This window comes from Protopterus annectens, chromosome 10.part0 (genome assembly GCF_019279795.1).
Source record: "Protopterus annectens isolate FY-2018-M chromosome 10.part0, PAN1.0, whole genome shotgun sequence".
NCBI classification, from domain to species: Eukaryota; Metazoa; Chordata; order Ceratodontiformes; family Protopteridae; genus Protopterus; species Protopterus annectens.
In genome coordinates this window covers 18037291-18058800 of record NC_056744.1, presented here as the reverse complement: position 1 = coordinate 18058800, position 21510 = coordinate 18037291, and the positions used below count along the sequence as shown (strand labels likewise).

Genomic DNA, 21510 nt, shown 5'->3' with positions numbered 1-21510 from the left:
AATGAGTTATCTCTCAGTCAGTCTATCAACCTTTCAACCTTTTTTACCTTCTCCTCAATCCTCCATTGAGTGGATTCTGCACACTTTAGATGTGTAAAGGCAACACGTATACTATTTGAACAAAACCAAACCTATCCGTAAGTCTGAATGCCTGTTTGTTTCTTATCACCAAAGGGCCCTGGGTCATCCTGTTCGCAAGCAGACCATCTCCTCTTTGATTTCAAAAGCTATTTCTTTCTGTTGTGTAGCCAATGGAAAGAATCACTCCTGTTCTGTTGTGGCACATTCCAGTAGGACAGTGTCTTCCTCTGGAGCTTTCTTTAAAGGGTTGGACACTTGCTGTATCCTGGAAGCAGCTACATGATCTTCTGTTCAGGTCTACTTCACTTGACCTAAAACTCATTTCACTGTCACCCATTTGACCTAAATTTCATTTGACTGACCCCCATTTCACTGACAGCTTACAATGCTGAATTTCAACATACTAAAACTTAAACCATAGCCAAACACACTTGGAACACCAATAACTAACCCTTTCCAGAGCTTACAAACTGCTTACTAACCCTCTTAACAGAAACAGGACAATGTACAACCAAACTAGGTGGGGGACTGTGCCCCCCACCTCTTCCAATTATATATACTAACTCCAGGATCGCACTACAGTGGGGAAAAAGGCATACACCTTTAACTTGCCTTGCAGTACTCTACACACTGCCACTACTACTGGGAACGCACAAAACATTTGCCAAATTAATTTAGATGCTTCCCATAAAAATATAAATAGAAAAAGCCACATTTAGAAACATTACAACACTACTTTCTACATGACTATTGGAATTCTGACAGTCAGCATTATAAGTTACAGTAATTATTTTTATTGCAAACAAGTCACAGGTAAAGGAAAACCCACAACAAGTCTATGGGAGTCAATCATATGAAATTTAGGTCAGTTGGGTGTCAAGTCAAATGGGTGTCAGTCAAATGAGTTTTAGGTCAATTGAAGTAGACCCCTTCTGTTCATACCGTCACTAAACACTATAAACTAGATGTAATTTCCAGATCCATGGCTGGTTTTGCCAGAGCTATTTTGCATGGCTTTGTGGAGAATGCTTCTGCTCCTCCTCCCAATTCTTCCTCTGCATAAGCTTTGGTACTCTCCCTCATGTTATGAATACTGCAGTGTATGAATAGAAAGACACAGAGTAGTTGTATAAAATCTTAACATAACTATAGCTGTCCTTCTCTTCTATATGCTGCAGTATTAATCCCCCACCCCCCGCCTTCCACCCCTGATGCTTGCCTGGCCTCTAGTGGCATGTTTTCCTCACCTAAGATCAGGCTGCTGCTTTCTGCAGCATTCAGTTCTGAAGTTGGTACATGCTGACGTCCACTTTATACCCAACATCTCTTTATGGCCGACGTATGTTTGCTTATGTGCGGCGTCCCACATACCTCACAGTAGCTTTAGATTTTTGTATACTGGCTAGACGTATGAGTCAGCCAGTGGCAGACTCCCTCATTTTATGAATACTGCAATGTATAGAAGAGAAGGACATCTACAGTTATGGTAAGATTTTACACAACTATTCTTTTCCTTCCCTTGTGTACTGGTCATGTTACCTCTGTCAGCAGGTCTTTTTGAAATTAGACTCAAGTATAGTGGACTAACCAGGTCGACAAAAAGTAATAATTAAACAGCTGATTTCAGAAATCGTACTGCTGTGAAAGATTCACCTAAAAGATATTACTTAGTACAAGGTAACAATCTTATGGGACACAGTGCAATCCTTCTTGGTGCCCCCAGTTATTGATATCCTGTTGTACTTTTGCTTGCCATAGTTTTAGAGATGCCGGTTTCCTAGATGGCTATCTTTCTGAGTTTATTTTTCTTTCTTATTTTTAAAACGGTGCATTTTAGCTTTTGACCATCTTAAAGAAACACATCTCTGGGAGGTGCACAAGTGCTAAATGTTTCTAGTAAATACATTCATGATACTTAATGTGTGTATAGAGCTTTGCCATAATATGTTTGCGGTGCATATATGTATGGCTAAAAATATCCATACTGGAATGTTAGGGAATTATGCTTGCACTCTATACAAGTATATTAATTCATTTGTTTTAACAACCTCCCTGAAACTTGTGGCTGCATTTCTGACACCCATCTGGCCCATTATTTCCAGGGACATAGAAGATGAGCATTCCTAGGCTGGGCAAGAGCTGTATAGCCCATACATTCTCACTAGGGATTCCAGATGAGTCCTTTTATTCCCTGGCAAGAGTCAGGTGATAGGGAGCAAGCCAGCATGCTGTTGCTGAGAGGCACCCTACCCTATCCCTTTTTGCAGCACACCTCTCCTCCTCAATGGCTTTTGCTGTCTCCTGAGGGGAATTGTGCCTCTGCATAGTTTATTCCCTCAGATTTACTGGTGCTAACAGTGTGGGCGGGCTTGTCCAGCTTAAACTCTACTGGGTAATGAGGATCACCTATGTGGCATGCCAGAGCCATCTTCCCCCTTCCCCTTCCAGGATGAGCAAGCTGTCAAAAGCCACTCACTCCTATACTCCCCAGCCTCTGGCACCTGACTGCTACTCTTATATGGGTCACCTGCGATGTACACGTTTATTTGTTGTTACCTAAAAAAGTTGCTGACTTGATGCCAAGCATTTATATTTGCCAGTGTAATGGCAGAAGGGCTTGTGAGATGATGGAAAGAGGTAAACTGGGCTAATTTGCTACTAACAACTGAGATGTATATATTTTTTTGTTTGTTTTTTTTACTTTTGTAGCCTGGGTTAGTTCCACTCTTTTCAGGGGTAAACCAGGCTAACATTCATGCTACTAGGGAGAATTTATTTAAGTGGCATGGGCTGTTTTACATCCTCCTTTGCTGCCACCAACTCAGGCAGATGGGGCTTCTGTTTGATGTCTCACCTAAAGGAGTGCAGCACCTCCATTATGCTGCACTGCCGTATCATTACTGGCAATTAATCCAAGAACCTGGATCGGGAATAGAACCAGTAGCCTTCTGATCTAGACTTAAATAGTTCTTCATATTTGGTATTTGAAGGGAGGTTGAATATCATGAGACAGCTTGGTCTAAATGAGTTGCTGGAGGGGATGCCGGCTGGCTGTAGTCTCATTGTTGGTGAAATCAAGAGGGTGATTTGCTGGTAGCTAAGAAACTAGTGAGTAGGGCATCATAGAACACTCAGATGTGTGAAACAAATGTGTGCCAGAGGTATAGAACAAAAAGTGATTATTGATAGTTGGGGATACTTATACCACGTTCCAAGAAATGCTGCTAAATCAAGGAGTCCTAGAATGCTTCCCTAGGTTTATGTGAAGGGTACAACATGTATACACTGGTAGATCAGATTGTTAGATTATGTACCGATAATAAGGTATTATATAAAGAAATGTATACTTCTATAAACATGTTCTTGAAGAAGGGTTATTTTTTAAAAGATAACCTTAGGGCTTTGGTAAAATTAAAAAATAATTCATTAGTAGCCAGTAATCATAATATGAATTATAATAGAAGAAATATTGGTAGTAATTCTAGGACAAATAAGCAAGAATCTAGACAGATGTATGTAGTTATTTCCTATAATGTTTTTTCCCATGAACAAGTTAAGATTATTAAGTATTTTTGGCCATTCTTATTTAAATTTAAGGAATTTTCTGATACATTATGTAAATTTCCTATTTTTTCATTTACAAGGGGTAGGAATATACAGGACATCATTGTTCACAGTAAATGTATTAAACCAGTGGAAAAGTTCTGCAGCACTTTAGTTATGCTGGACACTAGTGGTTGTACAAAATGCTCAGCATGTAAATATATAATTAACTCTCTTAGGTATATTAATGGTGTTTCTTTTAGCCCTAGAGGACATTTTACATGTTTAACCTCTAATGTCATTTATGCTGTTAGGTGATCCTGCAGTCTCTGTTATATAGGTGAAACAAAGAGAAGTTTTAAATTGAGATTGTAGGAGCACATTAGAGACATTAAAGTGGAGAAGGTTGTTAGTCCTATTGCAATGTATTTTAAGTTATTTCACAATATTAACCCTGAGTCTTTGCAAGCCAGCATCTTAGAACAAGTTAATTGGGGGTGTTGGCGAGACTGAGTTTAAAAAAAATTATTTGTTATATAAAGAAAGTATGACACTTTATACTGAATGTTCATGGAAACTCATGATATAACTGTTTTTTATGAATAGTGGATTTATTGTGCTAAATGTCTTTTTAAGAGAATAATTAATGAGTTAATTATTTGATTGTTTAATAGATGGTAGTTAATGCGTGTGTAAAATGGCATTACTCTCTTTCTATGATGTACTCCTAGAAGGCATTTGTTGCCAAAGTGCTAGAGACATTTGCGAATAAAGTGTTTGCTGATAATTTCAGTATTTCCACTGGCCGTTTGTCATATTTTCTCTTTTGGGACCTTAGAGTTGTTGCTTTTACAAAATGTGTATACACTGGTAGATCAGGCATGTTGAGGCTGTAACACAGAAGCTTACATCACATGGGAAGTACATGTTGTGGTCCCTGCCAGAGTTTGTTGCATATAAACTAGAGTTGCAAGGACTGTTCAAAAAGATAGCTTGGAAAGGCATTGACGGCTACTAAGTTATTAATGTTTCCAGGGTAAGGGAGACTAAGAGAGCCAACAAAATGTAACAGGCATTGGTAAAATTGATAACTACTGTGGCTAAAAAAGCAGCAAGTTAAAAATGGAAATCTGTTACCGACCCAGCAATTGTTGTAGGTAATTGATTTTGTAGATGAGGTGGAAAATAGTGGAAGTAGCATTGCAAAGAAATGTTGTTGGTATAAGTTTGTATTTACATGACTGGAGTGATCTACAGCCAAGGAATCACTACAGCAAAATATTGAATGAAAAAAGTGTCTGCATATATGGTAACTGGTAAATCTACTGTTTATGATGATGTAGTTTGTACTGAAAACATCTTAACATCCTGTGCAACTACAGATTTTTTATTATTTTTATTTTATTTTACATTTGTTAACCAGGGGTGTGTAACTGAGCCGAAAAGGCCCTTTTTCAGCAGAGGCCTGTGGAGAAAAGTTCCACATAGAGAAATTACAGATACATTTAGATATTTAGACATGATCAGTATACACACAAATTACAATAGACATGTTTTTACAGTGGTATGCAGCACATTAACAGTTGCAGTGGAGATAAACAAGAAAATCTTAATTTAAAAATAAAGGTAATTAATAGATTTGTGGTGTACAGCTGAAATTTGGAACATAGGTAGAATACACACATAGTACACAGGTACAGTACATACACTGTAGATTAGCCAGCGTTTGTGAGTAAGGGTGAAAACTATTATCAAGTAGTCTAGGTTTAGTATGTGTACCTTATCTGCATTTACTAGCCTGGGGAGCAGTCATGGCACTGCCAACTTTGCTTGAGATGTTGCCTAATGAGGTTTTTAAAGGAGGCTTTGGATGATGTGTTTTGTATGCTAGTGAGGAGAGAGTTCCATTTTTAGCCACTGAACTACTATATTGTGCATCTCCAAAGCTATTGTAGCTGTTGGTGACTTCTAGTAGTAGTTTGCTTGATGATCTAAGAGGCCTTTTGGCTGAGTGATGTACTAGGTTTCTGAGGGCAGGACACTTATTGGGGAGGTAATAGAATGACAGAGGCAGAGCTTGATTGTAGGTTAGGAGGTTGGGCAGTTCAAGCCAGTGGAGCTGTCTCAAAGCAGTACAGTGATGAGTTCTATATGAGCAATTTGCAGCAAAGTGGGAAATTCTGTCCTAGCAGGCTTCCATTTTGCTTAGTTCAGTTTTGTTGAGATTAGTCAGAATGGGAGATGCATAGAGTAGGGTAGATAGAAGTTGGGAGCGAGCAATAGCTGATCTTGTGTTTTTGGTAAGAAATGGTTTAATACGGTAGAGTGATCCCAGTTTGGCATGTACTTTTTTAATAGTTAAGTTGAGATGACTATCAAATTTTAGTTGGGAGTCTGTGGTTATTCCCAGTAGCTTAGCCTGTGCCACTGGAGCAACATTTGTGGAGTAGATAGTAAACTGACTGTTATCAGTGTTTTTGTTAGAACTGGTTATAATCATAAGCTGAGTTTTCTTTGGATTGAGGATAAGTTGGGCTTTGGTAAGGTAGTTTTCAATGTTAGAGAATGCTAGTTGAGTTGTTTGTAGGAGGGTTGGAATGATTTGTGCAGCACAGATTAAGGTAGTATCATCTGCATACTGAATGATAGATGCATGTTGTGTGGAGGAATGGAGGTCATTTGTGAAGATTGTGAGTAGTAGTCTTCCTAAGATAGAACCCTGTGAGATTCCCATAGTTATGGGCAGCTGAGGAGAGAGACATCTTTCCCATTTCACAGCTTGGTACCTGTCAGTTAAGTAGCTTTGGAACCAGGTAAGAGTGGAATTTGATAGGTGGTAATGGTTTAGTTTGTTTAGCAGCATTTGGTGTGAGACTGTGTCAAATGCTTTGGACATATCCAAAAAAAGAGTCGACACCTGCAGGCCTTCATTTTTTAGACGGTTTACTGTGTCTGTGAAGCAGAGGAGGGCTGTAGTGGTACTATGGGCAGGTCTGAAACAATGCTGAGTAGGTGACAGGATGTTGCGGTCTAGGAGATATTTTAGCACCTGGGTATGGATGCATTTTTCTAGTAATTTGGCCAGGGGGGAGAGTAAATGGGCCTGTAGTTAAGTTCAGTGGAGGTCCCGCCTTTATGTATGGGTGTAACATAGGATATTTTCCAGAGTTTGGGCACATAATTTTCAACAATTGATCTGTTTATGAGAGTGGAGATTGGGATAGCAATAGCATCTGCTGTTAGTTTCAAGAAATAGCTGGGGAGTAGGTTGGTTGCTGTTGATGAGGTTTTTAGTTTGGAGAGCATACTTTTGATTGAAGTGGTGGAAACTGTTTTTGAGGGTAAAGCTTGTATTAGTGTTATTTGTGTTAGGGCGGATAGTGAGGTAGGAACTGTCCTGTGATACTAAGGATAGAATTGAGTTCACAAAATGAGAGTTGAATTGTGTTTCGATGGAAACTTTAGTGTCGGGGTGGTTGGTTTGGGGGGTAGCCTTTTGGGTAGGTTTTAGTAGCTGGTTTACATTTTTCCAAAATTTTGGGAGGTTGTGTTGGTATTTAGTTTGTAATGTGTAGTAGGATTTTTTGTCCAGTCTAATGCATTTTTTTGCACAGTTGCACAGTTCTTGGTACTTGGGCTTTGTCTTTCTTTGTTTTTTTGATAGTAAAGCCAGGCAGTGTCTCTGGACCTGAGGATTTGTTTGGTTTCTTTACTGAGCCAGAGGTTTGTAGAGGTTCTAACCTTGATTTTGTGCAGTGGAGTGTTGTAGAAATTTTTTGTTTAAATATGCTGCAGCCTGGTCAAGTGGGAGGGTTTTTAGGGGGGTCCAATCACAGTTAGAGTAAAGTATTGAGGACCTCAGGAGAGAATTTTTTTGTGTTTCTAGTGGATTTATAGTTAGTGGTTTTGCATATGCTTGTTCTACTACGTATAAGGTATGTTATGTTGTGGTCACTTAAGGTGACTGGAGGACTGCCTGTGTGAGGGTACAATGTGGGGTTGTTAGGACCCAGTCAAGGATGGATTCCATTTTAGATTTTTTTATCACATCTAGTTGGAATTTGGACTAGCTGCTGGTAACCATGGAGATTTATTAGATTACTTGGTGGTTCTGATATACAGGTGAACCAGTCTAGGTTGAAATAGCCCAGAATAAGAGTTTTTTGTGAGTATGTGGAAGAACACCAGGATAAGAAAGTCTTCAAGGCTAACAGGTGTATTACCAGGTGGAATATAGATCACAGTTGTGGTGATGACCTTTTTAGGGTGAAGTTGAAGCTGTGAGATAAGCATGTCCAAGGGGTAGCAGTTTGGTAATTGACGTACAGTTAAGTTGGACTTGTATGTATATTGTTGGGCTGCATGTGTTTCATTGATTGTAAGGTTAGCTCATTTTAGTGGGTCTACATTTCATCAAACAGTATGGTGATCTCAGAGTTAGTATATTTAGAAAAGCAGGGTTGTTGGGAGTGGTGCATGGGTGCTTGTCTAATGCAAGCCACCCTATGTCAGTTAGGGTTTTGGTGCTGTAGTGGTGGTACGTAATGGCTAGAAATTTGAGCAGTGGAGCAATGAAATTTCTCTCTTTTCCCCTGTTGTGATGTTAGACAGTTTAATATCCTTAGAGATGAAGGGTGCAGGGTGATCCTTAAAAACACTTTACAAACTTTTATCTCGTATATATTTTCAGTGGATCAGGCACTCTCGCTGTAAGTTTTGTTTTTCTTTGTTTGAATGGATTCCTTCAGTTGTATTTCATCGAGTTTACATAAACTCATAGTCGTCTTTGCTTTTGGTTCATTAGTCTGGACTGGAGACTTGTTTGATTACTTAAACTGGCAATACTAAAACAATGCCACTGGCCTAAAGAATGAAAATGTCCCTTCAAGATTTCAGGTGGAAGATCAGGCAATAAATAGGTCATGGCATGAATTTTTCTTTTATGTTGTACTTGTTACACAAATATTTGTCTTTTATTGTATAAATTGTATGCCATTAATAACTGATGGGGTGAATCTAGTGAATGCACCCTTTGCTAAAATGTAGTTAAAATCATTGTTTTGGATCACAGCTGTGTACCAAGTATAATGGTGTTGTCAGTACCATTCTCTCTAGCAGTCATATCTGAATAGATTGTATGTTTGTGTAATAACATAAATTACATGATGCAATAAATGAACAATTTAAAAAGTATCTTGCTTTGCTGTCCTTGTAGATTAAAACATGTAATGCTTGCTTGAATATTATAACTAATGGTCTGCAGAAACATGGCTTATAAGTTAGCTGTCCACCAGAATAATGCAGCTTTGGTCATTTTACATAAATTCTGACACCTTTAAAAACTCTACATGTCATTGCCAAATATTTCTACAGTTCAAGGTAGAAGTTGTAATATTTTACTGTAGTGAGTAATTAGTTGTTTGGGTCTGATAAACTTTGATCTTTATTGAATAAACAGCCCTTAGTTTTGCATGAACAAATACAAATTGCTTTCTGCACTACTCATGCTAGTTTAATCAAATTCTTTGCAGCCCCAAAAATGGTACTTGTTACTGTCTTGCAGTATTTGTTAGACTAGCAAGTACCAGTGTTTGTCCATCAAGACTTTCTTTTTGCCTTGCAAAGGCTACTGCAACATCCCAGTCACTAGGACATACTAAGGACAGGAGGATAGGCCTGAGTTAGTCATCAGTACGGTCATTAAGCTATGGACTAGTAGGAATTTTTAACCGACGCATTTTTAGCCTTCACTTTGTATATTACCTTCATAATATAAGTTGTAGTATCCTTCACCCTTTTAGGTTAAATTGCCTCACTGAAGTCCTTTTGAATTTAAGGCATGCATGTTGGCTTTTTTTTTTCCATCAAATTTTTAAGATGTTCAGCTTGGGTCCTTAATAGCAACACACCTTTACTGCATGAAGAAACACATGTTAATAGTGATATCTTTTTAAGAAGAAAGTAAAATAATTTCAGTGCAGTCATTTTATCTTCCAGCATTGCACCTTCAACACTGTATCTGGAAGTAGGCCAGTGGTAGAGAGCATTGTTGTTTCATTACTATTACATAGAAGTATGTGAAAAGTATGATTCATTTGTCAAATTGTTGGCACCAAGTTTTGGCATCCATCTTTGCCACTAGTCACCTGAATTTCAAAATGGAGGGATTAGCTGGTGGAGTGAGAAAACTGCAGATAAAAATAAGATAAAGTAAAACTCTTCTGCCGTGGAGGAGGATGCGGGTTTTACCATAGCCTTTGATAGTCTATGGGTTTCACAGGCTCCCATGTTGTTGTAAGGGAAGTTGCAGATGTTCATTACATGATGTGTGGGTGCATCTATCAGACACACTAATATCACAGTATGCCACTTTCTTGGCTAGGAATTCAGAATGGCTAGCCCCGGTGTGGTAGCTTCTGATGCCTGTTTTTCATTCTTTCTTTCTTTGGTCATTTCCTAACCTAAAATGAGTAGCCCTGAGGCATTACAAGTTCAAGAAGTTAAGATCTGTTGGGAAGGTGAAGGGTAGCTGGATGTTTGAGGTGGCCAGGTTGGGGGAGTTGATGCATTAAAAAAAAACTCAAACTGCTTTTTTACAATACCAGCTCTCAAGCTTTTGAAGTGAAGTGTTTTGTCTTGTTACTGAATTTCAATAAACAGCAAGTGTGCAAATGTTACTGTGTGTGTATAACAGAATATAATGTTTTTTTTTTTTTTTTGCTGTTATATTTGAGTTAAATGGTGCTATTTTACTTTAAGGTTTTTTGCATCTTGTAGCAAGCAAAGACATCAGAATCTTAACATGCTTGATTAATGTACACGCTTGTGATGTATATTACTTCACTGAGTATGCATAAGAACTCTTCCTCATTAATTTATTTTTCCAGTTACCAAATTGTCATTTCAGGGTCATGAGGGAGAAGAGAGACTGTTGTGACACTTAGTTGGGCATAGGGCTGTGAGTCTGTCAGAAACAGGCTGTCATGTTGCTCACAGACCCATAGCATGCACAGGTGTGACTGCTTAGAAGAATTGCCAGTTCAATTGTAACTAAAAAAGCAAGCAGCAAAGTAGCAAAAAGAATTTAAAAGACTGTGATGTCATTTTAATGTTTTTCTCATTCATATCTTAGGCATGTATTTTTAAAACTAATCAATTAGTTAAAATGTTTAGCTTTTTTTTAACTATTTATCCTAAACTTGACTATTAAGGAGGAATTATCATTCAGCAAAATATTATTTTCACAGTTTTATTTAACAATGATGCAAATCAGATGCATTCACAGACTTTCTTTGATTGCTTTTTTTATTGCCTTCACAGCAGAATGAAGACAACCAGAAAACTGCCTTTTTATTTATAATGTGCCATGACACTACTGAGTCCATACTATTGGAGTGACCTTTCAGCGACAGAAGATTGTTTCCACTTCCCCATACACTGTTCCCAAAGACAAGAGGAGAGGACTGCCACTTGGGAGACTCTTTACTTTAGTGCCTCATTTAACTCTCATGTCGATTTTTAATGGGACATGGCTTGTAATTTAACTACTTTCACAGGATGGTCTCCTGGTTACCATCTTTTCTTTTTTTCTTACATACCATTTTTAAGCAAACTTTGTAGTCGGGATGGGGTTTTAAATTATGATGTGCTGCCTTAGATGCAAATATTTTTTAATAATGAGAAACTTTATTCTGAAATTTTTTATACAACGGTTTTTAGAAGATCATTTTGTGGCGGTGATTTTTTTAAACATTGCAATTGTATTTTAGAAATTTACTTTTAAATTACAGAGCATTAGTCAAATGTTAATATATGTGCAATTTAGATACTGTACTTGAGCTGCTGTAATTGTCAGTTTTCAGTGAGGAAACTATTTTTTGGTAATGTTTATTGATTATTGCTGGGTATGAGTAATGTAGTATCTATTTTTGTAGCCAGTGAAATCAGGAAGCAGAACCCTAATTAATCAGAACACTAAACTTTGCTGACTGAATAAATTAAGTTGTTCACCTTGTCCCTCTGTTTAGTTTATATTAATTTGTTTCCTCATATCATGAACAGAATTTCTTAAGACTTATTCTGTTGCTGGTAAAAGAGTGCTTTGAGTTGCTGTGGATGTAAAAGAACTGAAAAGGAGGTATCTAGAGGACTGCTCTTGCAAAGAAACCTTCACTGTTTGTACTGTGCCGAGTGTGTTAGAATGTTTGTTGCTGGAAACATTAAAGATTTGTCAGAAAGTGTTTCCCTACAGCAGATCTGTTGCCCTGCAAATTTAGAGAAATAATTCTGTAAAGGAAACTCTAAACAGCTGTATTCTTTAATGCAGTGAAGTTCACTTCTGCAGTGATTGCAGTATCATTTTTTCAACACACGTCACCCACTTCTGATTCATAGAATTATTTTATCTGCTTCACTGTGTTCACTCTGATATCCATCATTGCTGGATGCTAAAGCAGATATATTTTTTGTATTAATGTGTCTTGTTGTCTTAACAGTGACTAATGTGGATTTGTCTTAAAAGAAAAAAGTAACATCTTTGTTCCCGTAATTTCTAGGCAGTGTCTTACAATTGTTTTGTAGAGACTTGTTCTTTGTTATTGTTTGTGGTAGGCAATTCAGGAATCATCATGTGAAGTATACTTTTTAGGTATGTTATGTCGCAACAAAAAACAATGGTATAAACATTTGATGTGAAGTTGTTCTATCTCTCCGTTCATTCTTACAGATGGGTTCGGAGCCGATCCTCGGCCCCGAGTCGGCCTACTACAAAGCTCGAGGCCAAGTCTCTATCCCACGATGCACCTAGAGTTACCTCAGATCTAGTTTGCTGCTGCAATAGATAGAATGTTCCTTGCACAGCTCGGGCCAGTATAATTCTTTTCTGACATTATCTAGTAGGAAAATTGCATTTCTAAAAATATTTAGAGTTAGTATTTGATGGTCTTTAACTGTGATGGCCTTTATAGCTTGTTAGTAGAGAAATTCCTTCTCTTTTTGGCCTCGTTTTTTCTATAGGCCTTTAATATTCCCTTTCCCTTTGGTGCGCCTTTAAATCATTATATAGCTTGTAGTTAAATAGTGTGTGTGTGTGTTTTTTGAATAGTTTAGTCAGTACATTGTTATTCAGCCCATTTATTATTTAGGGCTTATTTGGATAATTAGCTTTGCTAGTTAACTTTGCTAATTGTTTGGGTGTTTCTAGTCTCTTTAAAGTACAGTAGGTTGTTTGTATACTTGATCATGGCTGACCAGGATAAGGATATTCTTCCTAAGTCAGGACTTAAAAAGTGTCCAAAATGTTGACAAAAGATGTCTGTGACAGTCGCACTAATTGTGTGTATTGCCTTGGAGCCTTGCACTTACAGGAAAGCTGCTCCATTTGTCATTCTTTTTCATCCAGAGTTCTTCAGGAGTAAAAAAGAAAACTCATAGATAGAGGACTTCTAAAACTGTCGTTTCAGGAAGCTTTGAGTGACCAGGGTACATCTAGTAAGTCTTCAAAGTCTTCTAAGGCGGCTTCAGAAGTAAAAAAATCTAAGAAAGAGTTGATGTCAGCTCCACAGCCCTCAGAGCCGAGCATCTTCTCTTTTCAGAGCCAGTCCCCAGTCCTGGAACCGGTGTCCGAAATGCTAAAGTCACCTATTCTGCAGTCATTGCCTCCATCCAGCCATTCATCTTGGCCCTCAATCAGCCTATCTGATTTGGATGTGGATCGTGTGGTGCAGAAGTTGCTACAGGCACCAGCATTCGCTAAATTTTTGTCAGCTTCGACACAGGAGGTTTTGGAGCCTAAAACTGTTATAACTTCGACTTCTTTTCCTCCTCTGAGCCATACCGGTCCTTTGGAGCAGAGGTGGACCTGATGATTGCTGAGCCTTCGGAGCCGACGCCTGTTCCAGTGCCATTGGTTCCCTTTACTGGGACTTCCTCGGTGCCAATCGAGGAGTCTAGGAGCCGACACTCTCCTGTCAGGTCCGGGGAGGATAGTCGGACCGACATGTCGGTTCCAACTTTGCCTCTCGGCTCGGATGATTTTGGCTCCTACTTCTGGTTCGGAGCCCACTGTGCCGGTGCCGAGGGGATCGGTGGTTTCTTCGGATCCAGCAGTCAGTTGTCATCGGAGCAGAGGTGCCTTCGAAGCCATGAGGAGAGTGATGTCTCCTAAGACATCTACAACTTCAGGTCCAACTACCTCCTCCCCAAAAGCGCCTGGGTCCACCTCTGCTTCACAGATCCTTTCTAAGTGTAGAGACCCTGAGCCTCAGGAAGCCCCATTGGGTGGACCCTGCTCTTGCGAGACCTCACCAGAAATTCCCACTGATGAGGTTCCTAGGAAGAGAATCTGTAAGAGGAAGCACCTAAACTCCCCACAGGAGTCTCTCACATTCTATACCGACTTGGATGAATCAGAAGGGTCCCCATGGTCCCCCTCTGAGGATATCTCATTTGCTGACATATTAGAAATCCTTAGGCAGAGGGGTCGCTGGAAGTCTACCAACCCTACCGAAGATGAATCTGTTCTCTTGAAGGCTTTCGGGTCTCAACCCTCCACCTCTTGGGTGTCTCCACCCTTTGATCAGCTCATAGAGTTAGTCTCACGAAGGGCATGGGAGTCTCCAGACACCATGGAGCCTGTCCCTAGGAGGCTTAATAAATTTACGTCTCCCCCCAGGAAAAGTCTTTCCTCACCAAGGGAGTGCCAGTTGATGCTATGGTGGTGGCGGCAGCCACCAAAAAGGAGATGTCGGAAACGTCTTCCTCTCCTCCTCTTAACAGAGATTCTAGGATCATGGATAGATACAGGAAGTGCACATATACAGTTCAGCGACTTTTGCCATACATTCACTGAACTAGCTCACTCATTTTACGAGACTGCAAAGAGATCTCCTAAAAGAGCTTGGAGATGCTCTTCAGGGTACAGTAGCTGCAGGAGTTTCAGACAAAGTCACCTTCCAGCTTGCTACCCTCAATTCCATAGTGAACTTGTCCATGCGTCTCATTTCATATGCAGCTGATGGAATGAGTAGGGCAGCGGGTACAGGAATTGCTCTCAGGAGACATTCCTGGATGCGCTTGTGTTCCTTCGTGGAGCCCTTTAAGTCATCCTTTGTCAACACCCCTTTTGATGGCTCGTCCCTTTTCGAGCCCAAGGTTGAGGAAACTTTGACCAGGTGTGAGCAGGAAGGAAAGACTGTCTGTCATCAGAGTCTGTTTTTCCACCCCTACCAGACTCTACCCCAAGGGTCAAAAAGGGGGAAAGATATGGTTCCAAAAAGCCCAAGGAGCCTTTCTGGACACATGTGGTGAACCCCTCTCTAGGGGCAGAGGAGGGGACAATAATGGAAGATGCCATATTCGCCGCAGAGGGGCTCTGCAAAACCAGGGTGACAGAGACCAGTTCTTTGGGAAGCCCTACCAGCACTTCTGAAAGGAGGCCCAACTGCCCTACTCTGGAGGCAGTCGGGGGACGCTTATCTTACTATCCAGACGCCTGGCTCAAACATACGACAACTGGGTACAAAGTATAGTTTCCAGAGGATATTTCATTCCTTTCGCCACTCCCCCTCCATTGACAAAAATTCCGGACGTTCCACCCAGTTACAGGGAACAAGCAACAGTAGAGGTCCAAACGTTGCTAAGAAAGAGTCATCCAACCAGTCCCAGCAGACCAGACAGGATCTGGAACTTTCTCAAGATACTTTTTAGTTACAAAAAAGACAGGGGACTGGAGACCTATTTTGGACCTCAGCAGACTAAACATCTATCAAGAAAGAGACATTCCCGGATGGTCACGCTTCAGTCGATACTTCCCTTTTTAGGGAAAGACAATTGGATGTGCTCGATAGATTTACAGGATGCGTACTACCATATAAAAATGGCCAGACCATCCAGAGATCATCTGCACTTTTGGCTGGGAGGCAATCATAGATGTTCTTCATGTTTCACTGTTACAGTCATTACATTTGGGTAATCTGCTGGCAGGTTGCCCTCAATCGGCCTGATTAACAAAGTCTTGGGTCCTGCGTCGGTAGCTGTCCCTTCTTCCATGAAGTCAGGTCGTCAGGGGTATAAAACATGCAGCCGACATCATTACATCAGTCTTTCTTGCCGTGCGGTACCCAAAGCAGAAGGAGTTCGCAAGTGCCGGTCATCCGACTCCTGAAATTTTCATTTTCGAGTTTCAGAACCGAAGTCTTCAACTTAATGCTAAGTACCCCGTTGGGGAAACTTTTTCTTGCTCCTTACCGATGTCAGTAAAAGTTAATAATTGCATTACTTGTGGAAAGCAAATACCTCAAAGATTTTCATTCGTACTGTATTCCTTGCCTAGGCCCCTGACCATGACGTACCTTGCTGTCGGTTTTGTGCTTTATTTAATCAGCGCACTATCCGTCGTCGGTATATTTTTGCCTCTAAATATTTCTGTTCTCGGTTTAATTATCCAGAAATGTCGGTTAGCCATCTGACTACCGGGATTCTGAAAAAACGCAAAGATAAAGACAGAGACAGGCCGCCGAGGTCCAAAACTGCTGACGACGCTTCTCCTAAGCCAGTCGCCAGTTCACTGGTACTCAGTGAGGCGCTTTCGCAGCCCCTGATACCCACTACTTCTGATTCGCAGGCCTCTACTGAGACCCATTCGGAGTCCGGTATGCTGCAAGATACTTCAACTATGGAACCCGCGGATGTCTCTACCTTGGATGGGTCCGGAGCCGCTGTGCAGGCACTGGCTTTTGAGGGTGTATTCAGGCCTACAGACTTGCATATTAAATCAACACCTCCTTCATTACTAAGGCCTAAATCTCGATCCATGTCTTAAAAAACGATGCCCAGGCCACATGCTCAGGCCCCTATGCCTAAAAACAAATGATAAAAATGGCTGAAGATCTAATAACTCTAATCAGGGGTAGTCAACCCCCCCCCCTCTAAGAGGCCTAGGGCTGAGCTTGATTATGAATCTTCTGAACAGTATTCTGTTTCTTCTGATGACCTGGATTTGTCCATACCTACTTATGAGGATTCTGATGCAGAGGATTCTATTCCCTCTGCTTCCCCTCCTGAGGATTTTTCTTTTGGGGAAACTTTACATACTTTAAGGGAGCATTTCCACTGGGAAAGCCAGGAATTTTCTGATTCAAAAAAGAGGCTTAGGTATTTCCTTCTACCTCAGCATAGGCCTTTGGCTATACCTCCTGTCCTAGACATTGTTGATGTGTTCTCAGAATCCAGTTTGGCCCCTGATTCCCTGCCTCCTGCTTCTGCTCCTAGTAAACCTGACAGATACTACAGGGTTCCTGAGTCCCACAAGTTCCTTTTCAAAAATCCTTTTGCAGATCCAGAGACTGTTTGTCAGGGGCCCAAGGGCATTAAGGCTTCTACAGCTAAAAATCGTACCACTTCTGATAGAGAGCTGGATAGATGGGGTAAAAAGGTTTATACTTCTGCAGCTCTGGCAATCAGAGCTTTAAACTGCCAGTTTCATATGTTAAAATATCAGCAACATATTATTGGACTGCTTAAACAGAAAATGATGTTGATTCCTGACTCTGTGGAAAATAGATTTACAGGACTTGATGCATTCTGCTGAATAAGTTGGAAGACATACTTTGCAATCTGGTTTTGATTCTTTAGACGCTTCTTGCAGGGCTGCTGTTACTGGGTCTGTACTTAGAAGGCATGCTTGGCTTAAGGAACAATCTTTGCCTGATTATGTTAGCTAAATTGTTGGATGCTCCTTTAAATCAGGACCGCCTGTTTGGCAACAAGGCTGAAGAAGTTCTTAAAAAGATGGAAGATAGAGCTAAATCTATGCAAACTGTTAAAGATTTTTTTACAAGTGCAACCTCCGAGATTTAGTAGTCACTGGGCTACTAAGAATTGGTCCTTTCCAGTCCCTTCCAGATCCTCTCAAGCCAAACCTAGACACAGCAAAAACCCCAGGTTTCAGTCCCAGGGGACTCTCAGAACTAAGTAGTGGGGGGCCTCCACTTCCAAATCTGGAAATAACAAGACACCCCCCTATGGTAAACAGTCTCAATGACTTCCTTTTAAAATTCCCAAGCACTTATCTTTTGACCACCCCTTTGGGGGGAAAAGTTGCTCTTCATGCAAAGAACTGGGAACTTATAACCCAGGACAAATGGGTTTTAAATATAGTGTCCCAGGGATACAGATTTCATTTCTACACGTTGCCAACACCAAGTGGGTGGCCAGACCTGCCCCCAAATCAGTGGGCAGAGGCTCAAAAACAAGTACTTTCCCTCTTAAGCATGGGGGCTATTCAGCTGGTATCAGAAGAGGAAAAAGGACAAGGTTTCTACTCCAGACTTTTTCTGGTACTCAGAAAAGACAAATCATGGTGGCCAGTCCTGGACCTGTCTACTCTAAACTCCTTTCTGGAGATTCCAAAATTCAAGATGCTGGCTCTTCACCAATTACTTCCTATGCTAGGCAAAGACACCTGGTTGAGAATACTAGATTTAAAAGAAGCATACCTGCACATCCCAATCAGGGAATCTTGCAGAAGATACCTACGCTTCAAAGCAGGCAAACATGCATTATCAGTTCTCTGCACTGCCCTTTGTCTTGTCTACTGTACCCAGGGTATTCACAAAGTGTCTGGCTCCAGTTATCGCATTTTGCAGGCAAAGAAATATTCAAATATACCCATACCTGGATGATTGTCTAATTTGGGCAGAAAGCCCGGGCATACTTTTGAATCATCTGGTGTTTGTAAAAAGGGTTCTAACTTGTCTGGGGGTACACCATAAACGAAAAAAAATCACAACTGGTACACTGTCAACAAATTACATTCCTGGGAGCAAGCTTGAATACAACTGCCCAGATGGCTTACCTCACACCAGAAAAGCAAATTCATTTGGTAACCTATTTCAAACAAGTGGCCACAAAAACACTGCTATATCTGCAAGACAAATACTGCAAGCCTTGGGGTTCATGGCCTCCTGCATTCTTCTAATTCCATATGCAAGACTGCATATGAAGAAACTACAGTGGTGTCTAAAATGTCTATGGAGTCAACATTCTCACAGCCTGGAAACAATGATTCCTATCATACCTCGTCTACACCTGGAGTGCCTCTGGTGGGCAGAGGCCTGCCACCAAAACAAGGGATTTCCATTCACACAACCCCCTGCCACCCAAACCCTAACTACAGATGCTTCAGACTATGCATGGAGGGCTCACCTGGCAGGGACGTGCATTCAGGGCATCTGGAACCCAAGTCAAATATACCTACATATCAATCAAAAAGAAATGTTAGCTGTACAGAATGCTCTGACAACCTTCAAGGACTACATTCTTCGGACAACTAATGGTAAAGACGGACAACACCACGGTTATGTGGTACATAAACAAGCAGGGGGTACACATTCCTACTCCCTCTGCAGATCAGCCATGGCATTGTGGAACACGGCCTTGAGCTACCAAGTGCACCTACAAGCTCAATTCCTGCCAGGAAAATTGAATGCACTGGCAGACAGACTTAGCAGAAATCTCATGGACCCACACGAGTGGAATCTGAAACCAAGGATCTTCAACATGTTGACAAGCGAATGGGGGAGCCCAGACATAGATCTATTTGCCTCCCCCCAGAATTACCAGTTGGATAAGTTTTGCACGAGGACTCCCCACAAACAAGCCTGGAAAGTGGATGCTCTGTCCTTCAGCTGGAAAAACCTGTCAGTCTACACCTTCCCCCTGCTGCCTCTGCTCTCCAAAGTTCTACTAAAAGTCAAACAGGACAAACCAAGGATGATCTTGATTGCTCCAGACTGGCCGCGCCAACACTGGTACCCCCTCCTGCAAAGTGTGTCGCAGTTATCTCCATGGCACCTGCCTCAGACCCCTTCCCTGCTGTCTCAACAGGAGAAACAAATTCTGCACTTTCAGCTTCCAACATTGAACCTTGCAGCCTGGCTAATCATTTAAATTCACCCTTATCCCTCAGCAAACCTGTGATGGATGTCTTAGAGGCAAGGAGACCTAGTACCTAGAAAATCTTATGCTGAAAAATGGAAAAGATTCTGTGCCTGGAACTAATCTCAAGGGATGAGCACAGCAGCACCCAGTTTACCTCAGATCTTACAATACTTAACTGAGATGCTTCACAAGGGCTTGTCCTTTTCTTCCATTAAAATCCACGCCTCAGCCATTTCGGCTCATTACAACACAGAACCTCCCCTCTTCTCTCATTCTCTGCTCAAGCAGTACCTCAGAGGGGTCAAAAACGTGAGACCACCCAGGAGAGCTCCAACCCCTGCCTGGGACCTTAACTTTGTATTGGAGAAACTCACTCTACCTCCTTTCAAGCCAGCTGCTACTGCAGACTTAAAATTTCTTTCTTGAAAAACAGCTTTCCTTCTAGCAATCACTTCAGCTAGAAGGATATCTGAATTACAGGGTCTTATGGCAGTGGAGCCTTTCATCATCTTTCATGCGGCCAGGGTGTCACTCAGGACCAATCCATCCTTCATGCCCAAAGTGGTATCCAGTGTGGCTCTTAATCAGTCCATTCATTTGCCAACCTTCTTTTCCAATCCACAGAACAAAGGGGAACGGATTCTGCATCCCTGGATATGCACAGACAACTTAGATTCTACTTGGACAGGACTAAACCTCGAAGAAAATCGGAACAACTGCTGGTAGCATTTGCTGCAGGGGCAGAGGGGAAGGCTATTTAAAAACAAACCATTTCTAAATGGATAAGCCATTGTGTTCATTTCTGCTATAAGCACCATGGAAAACCTATCCCCCAGGGGATCAGATCTCACTCCACCAGGGCTGCATCTGTTCTGCAGCCTTTCTTAGAGGTGTTCCTACCAGGGACATCCTAGAAGCTGCTACTTGGAGTTCTGTACATACTTTCACCAAGCATTATCATTTGCCAATTTTCTCTAAATCCAGAGCTGGCTTTGCCACTGCTGTCTTGCAGCGCCTTATTGCTGGCCCTAATGCTATATAAACTCCTCCTCCCAACCATAGCTTTGGGATTCTACCCAAATGTAATGACTGCAACAGTGAAACACGAAGAACATAGTACAGTTGTGTACACTTACCATAAATGTAGATGTTCGAGTGTATTCACTGTTGCAGTCCTGGTTAACACCCTCCAGCCCCCTAACTTCTTTTGGCTATACCTCTACTTTTCTTTACTATGCTTAAAAGCCTTTTTGGTGTATTTGCTTTTTGTTGGAGGTATACCTTTGTGTTTTTTATGTTTAATTGCTCCCCATTGGGGGGGGGGGGGCACCTGACATCTGGGGCAAGAAAAACTGATGTAATGACGTCAGCTGCATGTTTTATACCCCTGACGTCATGGAAGAAGGGACAGCAACTGACGCAGGACCCAAGACTTTGTTAATCATGCCGACTGAGGGCAACCTGCCAGCAGATTACCTAAATGTAATGACTGCAACAGTGAATACACTCGAACATCTACATTTTATGGTAAGTGTACACAACTGTACTTTTCAAGCCCTACCCTTTGGTCTCACTACAACCCCCAGAGTGTTCACCAAATGTATGGCAGTGGTTGCGGCTCACCTGAGGCATTTAGGATTCCAGGTGTTTCCATACTTGGACGATTGGCTCCTCACCGCCACCACCAGGCATCAGCTAATACAAGCCAGGGATATCACTCTTACTCTTTTCAATCATCTGGGCATTATAATAAATTCAGAAAAATCTGGCTTGTCACCATCGCAACATATCGTTTTTATCGGAGCACAATTGGACACCACCATCACCACTTTGAGACTTCCAGCAGAAAGAGTTTTACTACTTCGTCAGCAGGTCCACATCATATCCAAAGACAAGGCTCCAGCATCAGAAGTGCTAAAATTGTTAGGCATGATGGCAGCTGCAATA

The 21510-nt window shown here is 41.2% G+C and overlaps 1 protein-coding gene across 7 annotated transcripts in view; it reads left to right on the top strand.

Annotated features, from left to right (window-relative positions):
• The window catches only part of LLGL2 (LLGL scribble cell polarity complex component 2), a 2451001-nt gene extending 2439363 nt beyond the window's left edge, over positions 1–11638 (top strand). For 5 of the 7 annotated variants that reach the window (XM_044084955.1, XM_044084956.1, XM_044084958.1 and 2 more), the window contains one exon: positions 10945–11638. The gene's annotated coding sequence lies outside the window, so the exon portion shown is untranslated. The remainder of the gene's footprint in view (positions 1–10944) is intronic. The other 2 variants (XM_044084957.1, XM_044084959.1) reach the window with 1 other exon arrangement.
• The last annotated feature ends 9872 nt before the right edge of the window (positions 11639–21510 follow it).